This window comes from Chiloscyllium punctatum, chromosome 10, assembly GCF_047496795.1.
Source record: "Chiloscyllium punctatum isolate Juve2018m chromosome 10, sChiPun1.3, whole genome shotgun sequence".
NCBI lineage: Eukaryota > Metazoa > Chordata > Chondrichthyes > Orectolobiformes > Hemiscylliidae > Chiloscyllium > Chiloscyllium punctatum.
This window is the reverse complement of record NC_092748.1, coordinates 60,983,866-60,992,302: the sequence shown is the minus strand read 5'-3', so window position 1 is coordinate 60,992,302 and position 8,437 is coordinate 60,983,866.

The window sequence follows — 8,437 nt, the reverse complement described above, 5'->3', positions numbered from 1 at the left end:
TATATGCAGTTGCTGGGTTTATCTTTGCACCCTTTTTTGAACAAGAGTGTATTGCTTGCAGTTCGTAAATCCTCTAGCAAAACTCTCTAGTCTAAGGAACACCGAATAATTATGGCCAGTCCTCACTATTTCCAATCTCTCCATCCAGATGCATCTCATTCAGTCACAGTATCTTGTCAAATTTAACTACAGACAGTTTATTCAAATGTCCTCATCAATTTGGAACCCTTCTGGTGACTGCATTTCTACCTCTATCACCATGGCCTGGGTAATATTTACTGACAGGTTTTTCTGTGACAACACAACAGTTGTGTTCCTCTGCAACCTCGTGCTATAGAAATCGCGTTATGGAAAACCATTATAGGAAATCGCGCTGTAGAAGATTGCTAATAAGAAATCACTATACCCCTTCAGCAGAAAGTTTGCATTATGCAAACAACATTCACAATTTGTCAATCACGTTATAGCCTATTTGCACTAACAAAACATACGTTGTAACAGAATGACCTGGACTTGGTAAAGACAGATGTGTGTATTTACTACCTCAGCCATACCATCTGCTTCTAATATAAATCTCAGTTTTGGTCCCTAACAAAGGGGAACACGTAGTGCACTAGTCACCCAAAACCTCAGGCTAATTTTCTAGACACGCGGTTCGAATCCCACTATGGCAGTTGGCGAATTTGAATTCAATCAAAAATCTGGAATAAAATGCTGGCCCAATGGTGACCAGGTAACACTGTCAATTGTCTCTTTAAAAAAATGATTCATGAATGTCAATTAGGGAAGCAAATCTGCTTTCCTTCCTGGTCTGGCATAGATGTAACTCGAGAAATATGGCAATAGGGTGGACTCTTAACTTCATCTCAGCAATTAGGGCAATAAATGTTGGCCCAGCCAGCAATGCTCTCACTCATGAATAAAACAGTTCTACTCCTCCTTTTACCATCCTGTTAGTATTTATGTTTCTATAGTGGACTTTGCAATTCCTTTTTTATGTTAGTTGTCAGTACCTTCACTATCCCTCTTTGTTTCTTTTATTTATTTTTTCACCTCCCTTCAGAATTTTCTATACTCAGCTTGATTCTCAAATGTCTACCTGATATAAGCGTGCTTTTTCATCCAGGAAGCTCAGGGTTTGTCTGCGCTACTTATCCCTTTTGAGGGATATACCTTTATTGTGCCTGAAAACTTTTCTTTGAAGGCAGCTCACCATTCAGCTTCTGGCCAACTCTTGATTCTAGTTCTATCTGCTCCAGCTCCATTCCTTCCCCATTGTAATCTACCTGGTCCAGCTCCATTCCTTCCCCATTGTAATCTGTCTGGTCCAGCTCCATTCCTTCCCCATTGTAATCTATCTGCTCCAGCTCCATTCCTTCCCCATTGTAATCTATCTGCTCCAGCTCCATTCCTTCCCCATTGTAATCTATCTGCTCCAGCTCCATTCCTTCCCCATTGTAATCTACCTGGTCCAGCTCCATTCCTTCCCCATTGTAATCTGTCTGCTCCAGCTCCATTCCTTCCCCATTGTAATCTATCTGCTCCAGCTCCATTCCTTCCCCATTGTAATCTATCTGGTCCAGCTCCATTCCTTCCCCATTGTAATCTATCTGCTCCAGCTCCATTCCTTCCCCATTGTAATCTACCTGGTCCAGCTCCATTCCTTCCCCATTGTAATCTGTCTGGTCCAGCTCCATTCCTTCCCCATTGTAATCTGTCTGGTCCAGCTCCATTCCTTCCTTCCATTTTAATTTATCTGGCCCAGCTCTGTACCTTGGAAGTCGGCTTTCCTGCAGTGCATTATTCTTTTCCGCTATCAAACAAAAACTTACGATACAAGTGTCCCCTAAATTTTCCTACACTGTCACTTGATCTACTTGGCCCTGTTCATTCCCAAGAACAGGAATTGCTGTGCCTCCTTTCATGTTGGACTGGACACATATTACCATATTATAAGTAATCTTATCTCTGTCTTTTACACTTCTATCCTAGTCTACATTTAGATAACCAAATTCCTCCAAAATAACTACTCTATAACTTCTGCCCCTTTCAGTAATTTCAGTCCAAATGTGTTCCTCTATCATTCTAGCTAGTTGGTGACCTAAGCAATGATATTATAATGTTTTTATTCCTTGGATGTAGCCAAAATAATTGTCTTTAAACCCTCCTTTTCTCCAAAACTATAATGTTTTCCTTAACCAATATCACCACTCTTTTCTAGCAACACACTCTCCACTCTGATTTCCAGCATCTGCAGACCTCACTGTCTCCCACACCCATTTTCCCCAGAGCCAGTCCCATTCTCCCAGGAATCAAAATCCAGTCTTATCCTCCTGTTTTTGCACTCAGTTGCACGTGACACTGGAGGATTACAGCAATTACTAGTTTTGAAGGCCTGCTTGCTAATTTTCTACCAAGATTCTTGTTTTTAATGTATATATTTATTGAAAAAAATTTCACTTTTACAAAAAAACCAAAAAGTTATAAAAGTACAGAAAAGTAGAAATAATATCATATTATTATATTACAGTAATGTTCACAATAAACTGCCTACTACTTTTCAAGATACAGTGGTCTCATACTTACTTAACTTAACCCAAGTTAAAATAAATGCAAATTAAATAAAATAACATAAAGTTGCAATCCTCTAAAATAACATTGCACTACATTACATTGCTCCACTTGGTGCCCCTCCACTGAAGCTCCTGTCTATGGGACCAACAGTTATTATACTCGTACTTACTAGGCCTCACCCCCGGGGTCCCTGGACCACCATATACGGCCGCCATTGCTATATAAAAGCTGTAATCCATATCGCCGACAGGTCCATGTCTATGTAATTAAGAAAGGGCCACCATGTCTCATAAAATTGCTCTGTTCCATAGTGCACCATACTTGTCAGATAATCTTGAGGGACACGCTGCATCACAAGTCTGCGCCACCCTGCAAGACTGGAAGTTTTTCTGATATCCAGTTCATTAGGATGTTCTTCCTCGCATTGTGTGTAAGAATATTGAATAACTTTTTCCCATGCTCACTCAAGGAGGGCCGATTCGGTAGTCCCAAATTGAGGGTAACTGGATCTTCCTTAACTTCCATTCCCAGGATCTTCTCTAGCTCATTCACTACGGAACCCCAGTATCGATGAATCTTGTCGCAGGACCAAAAGCAATGTGTGAGGGTGCCTATGCTGATTTTACATTTGGGACATCCTGAAAAGAATCCTTTCTTAAACCTAACTAACCTCTTTGGTGCCATATAGGCCCCGTGGAGGATCTTCAATTGCATCGCCTGTTCCTTATTGCATCTTGAAATTTTCATTACATGCCCCCATATATCCTCCCACAGGAGGGAACAAGATGAGTCTGTACGACATACAATCCTTGGGGTCTTTTCCTTTCTTTAAAATTAGGGAGCTATTAGCCTCCCTAAGAAAGGGCAGAAGGCAGTCCTGGCTATACGAATGACTATACATCGCCAGAAGTGGTTCAGCTAACATGTGTATAAATTCCTTGTAAAATTCTCTCGGGAACCCGTCAGGACCGGTTGCCTTACCAGCTTGAAGCCACCTTACAGCCCCTTGCACCTCCTGTACCTTCAGGGGTGCATTTAAAAGGGAGGCCTGATCTACGATTATAGCAGGTTTTCAAAAAAGGATTCCATTCTCGCTACTCCATCCTTGCAGTCCTCTGACCGGTATAACTCTGGCTGTTTCCGATGAGATTTCGTCCCCCAACTCCTGATTCCACATCTCTTGGAATCACGCCATATCCCCCAAGATGTTCCCTCTCTGCAGATGATATATGGTATTAACTGAGAGAGCACCCCCACATTGGAGCACTCTTTTTTCTATATCCGACTTGTAGGGTTGGGCCAAGAGTGTGATCTTCTTCTGTATGTAATCCCTAACATTGAAGTTTCAGAAAAGATCCCTATCAGGGATCCCATATTTCTAAACTAATTGGTTGAAAGACATCAACACCTCTCCCTTGAAAAAATCTCCCAGACTGGAGGTTCCCTTACCCTCCCGTGCTCTGAAGCCGGAGTCCATTGACCCCAGTCTAAATCCTGGGGCTCCTACTAATGGGGTGAATGGCGAAGTCTTAAGCAAATTGCCCTCACTCTGCCACATGCTTTCACTGTATTTATAATAATTGGCCTCTCACACTGCTCAACTACAGATTTCATCTTATCCAGGAACAGTAAGTTTTTGAGGGGACATCTCGCCTGCAAGGCCGCAACATCAAGCCATATCGACTTTGAGTCATTACATTCTCCTAAATATGACAACAGGGTGATTATTTGCTATCTCTTCAGATCTGGGAGGTCCATGCCCCCCATAACCTGCAGAAGTTGCAGCCTTGTAAATTTAATTAGGGGGCGCCGACAGCACCAAATAAATGATCCAAGCCATCCCACAAACCTCTGCAGCACCTGTTGGGGTAATAACAACGGAAGCATCCTCATAGGATATAACAACCGAGGAAGAACATTCATTTCAATCAAGGCTATACGGCCTAATCATGATATGGGTAGTCCCTCCCACTGCTTCAAGTTCTGCTTTACCCTCTCAAATAACCATCCAAAGTTAGCTCTCTACAGCAGCTGGAAGGTAGGGGTAATAAAAATTCCCATCTAGAGAAAACGTTTCTTTGACCATCTAAAAGGAAACTCCTTCCGTCCTCTAGCTTCGGTACTTCCAACAATCCCCCCACGGACGTGACTGCCAATTTTGTAAAACTTATCCTGTATCCTGAAGAGTTGCTGAATTACTAATTTTATTGTAATAGCCGGAGTATGGACTTTTTGAGGTTAGCCAAAAACAGAAGGATATCATCCACACAGAGAGTGATTTTGTGTTCTCCAACTCCCACCTTTGGTGCCACTATGTCAGAGCCCTTTCGGATAGCCTCCGCCCATGGTTCAAGTACCAAGGTAAACAGCAGCAGCGAAAGGGAACATGTCAGCTGCCCCGCCCTATACCAAAGTTGCTCAATTTAACCCTATTCATGATAACCGCCGCCTTGGGGTCTTTTTATAACACTGCCACGCACCTAGCAAAGGCCCCTCCAAGACCAAAGTGATCTAGAACAGCAAAGAGATACGACCATTCCACCTGATCAAAGGCTTTTTCTCCAGCTGGGGAGACCTCCAAACCAGGAATCAGTCTCTCATGATATATTTGCACTATGTTCAGTACCTGCCTGATATTGTTGGAGGAGGTGCGGCCCTTGATAAAACCTGTCTGGTCCCCTTTTATAACAATGGGCAGCACCTTCTCCAACCTCAGAGCCAATATATTTGATAAGATCCTGAAATCTCCATTCAACAACAAGATGGGTCTGTATGACATACAATCCTTGAAGTCTTTTCCTTTCTTTCAAATTAGGGAGCTATTAGCCTCCCTAAGAAAGGAGAGCCCGGAGAGCCATGACCTGTTGTAACTTGACCCCAGATGGTCTGGTATAATATGCCGACTCGGCTGCCTTCAGCCGGGCCTCAAGCATTTGCTGCTGCTCCCCTCTCTGCCTCCTTCTCGTTGTCGAATATGAAATAATCAGACCCCTTAAGAATGTTTCTGATCTCCCAGAGCACTGATGGATTACTGGCCGTACCTCAATTGATGTCCCAAAAAGCCCTAAACACCCTTGTAATGTACTGTACAAAGTTGCCATCCTTCAAAAGAAACGGATCCATGCACCTGTACCGTGTGCCTATTCCACTACCCTTGGTCTTAACATCTAAATACACTGGCACATAGTCATGTGCCTAATCCTGCAGGCCAACATTAAGTCCAAACAAACTTACGGAACAAAGAACATATCAATTCTTGTGTGGCACTTGTGCAGGTTGGAGTAAAAGGTAAAGCCCCTCCTATTCGGGTGGAGACATCGCCACACATCCACTAGCCTAAACACCTCACACAAGTCTGCTAACTGTCTAGACTGTGTACCCAACAGACCCATTGGCATCCTGTCTACCCCAGGATCCATGAGACGATTAAAGTCTGCTTCTATAATTTTATGGCACACCCTAACAGCCATTGATTTATGGACTGCATAAACTAAAAATTTAAGAGGATGCGCTGGGGGACAGTAAATGTTCAGAATGCCATACTCTTCTCAGTGTTCCAGAGCTTTGAGAATGACAAACTGTCCATATTCATCCTTGAATTGATCTGTCACCTGAAATGGGAGGTTCCTTCGTACCAGTATGGCCATTTTTCTGCTTTTGGAGTTAAAGGAGGAGAATACCCTACCGTATCCCCCCTGCTGTGACTTCAGATGTTCCCTATTGGTCAAACGTGTCTCTTGCAACAGAGCGATGTCAACCCTTTCCTTCTTCAGATTTGGGAGCACCTTCTTCCTTTTATAATGGGGGAGTGGCTCCCCTTTGTATTCCAGGTGCACCACTTGAACAGATCACTCGTCATGACCACGTACTGCAGCCCGCAATCCCCAAAAGGAAGAAGCCCATTCAATGTGTGATGAGTGGAAAAAATACAGACTTTATCAAATCTAAAGACTACTCCTACAAACACTACTAAAACTAAGAAATTAACAACTACTCCTAACCTAAACAAATAAACACAAAAATCACAAATCTCCAGAGATTCTCCCCCTTGCCCATAGGGGGCATTCACTCCCAACCTTACCACCATCCTAGCACCTTCCAGTTAAGGCCACACCCCAAACCCAAGCAATGGGAAAAAACATGTTATTTACATTCCTGCAGGTTAACAATGGATGCCCACCCCTCTCCTTCCTCATCTCAACCCCACACATCTTTACACCAATGAAGTAACAACCCGCCCGGAAATACAGAACAGTAGAGTAACAGTTAACTACCAAATGGATATAATATAAAACAAACCAGATTTTTCACCAAAGCAATACCAAGCCTATATGGCCCAAGACCCCAAAAAGAAAAAGAACAAAGAAAGAGTAGATTTTAAAAATTATGCCATTGTCCACACACGTTTTCCTCTTTTCACCTCATTCAAAGTCCATTATTTCAGCAAGTTCAAAAATTATTTAATTTTTTCCACTGAGTCGAAGTTGTAGACAACTCCCCCATGATTGAAACATAGCCCTGCCAGGTACCTCAGAGAATACTGAATGTTTAAACCTCTTATTTTTTTCTTTACATCATCAAATGTCTTCCTTTTCTTAATTATGGCCCAAGAAAAGTCATGAAAAAACATCATCCTCAAACCTTTATAAACCAAAGCCTGTGGATCTCCGCCCAGACTTCTGGCTGCTTCTATTAACTGGTTTTCCTTAGTGCTGGAGTTGCACTGGACCAGGCAGGGATGGTGTTCTGGCCCAGATCTGTGCATCGTGATCCAGTGGGCCAGCTCTGCACTCACCTGGTTTGATTCGATCTCCAGCCCCGGAAACTCTGGAAGCCACCTCCCGAGAAATTCAACAAGGTTTTCGCCCACCTCACGCTCCGGAAGACCAAAGACACGCAAGTTTTTCTCTGACCTCGGTTTTGAGGTCTACTTGATCCAGTAGTGCCCGAACCTGGCCTTGCAAGGTTTGGACCCGCCCCTCGGAGTTCTCCATTGTGGCCTCCGAGGCTGCGATCCTTTGTTCCACGGCTTCTACGAACCGATCCAGAGCACAGATCTCCTGCTTATGTTTTGTCAGCTTGACAATAATCGGCTCCCAGCGCTCCTTCGATTTTTCCACAGAGTTTTGCAAACTCTGTGAGTAGATACTGCTGCTCCACTGAATTTAAAGGCACTGCCACAGGAGTCGAGGCAGTGGCTGCCGCTGTGCCAAACATAGTAGGGGAATGCCCTGCCTGCGGCACTCCCCAAGCTCCCTTTCCTTTAGATGTCTTCACTTCAGCTCCAGATCCTCCAAATCCTAATTTAAAGGGGGTCCAGGTGCGGTACCTACTTTTTACTACAAGTTTTCCTCAGGGATGACTAAATGGGGGAGGGAACGGGGGTGTCGGAGTCCACGTTACCTGGGGTATGGCACAGAGCCCAACACAGCAGACTGTTCAGACTGTCATCATCTTGAATCTCACTTCTCCTAAGGTTCTTAAATTCTTACTTCAGGATCACATCCCTCTACCTACCTATATCTTTGGTACCAAGGTGGACCACAACAACTGACCATTCACTCTCCCTTTGAAGAATGTTCTGCAACATTCTTCACCTTGGCACCAGGGTGTAAAGTAAACCATACCAGAGTCATGTCTATGGCTGCAGAAACACCTGTCTGTTCCTCTAACAAATCCCCTATCACTACTGCTGTCTTGCACTCTTCCTCCTTCTTGGCTGTAGTGCTAAGTCACCCCCAGTGGCATGGACCTGCCTTTTGCTGCATTCCTTTGAGGAACCATCATCCTCACTAGTATCTAAAACGGGAAACTGATTAGTGGGCAAAATTATCGGAGAGGAGTCCTGCATTACTTGCCTGGT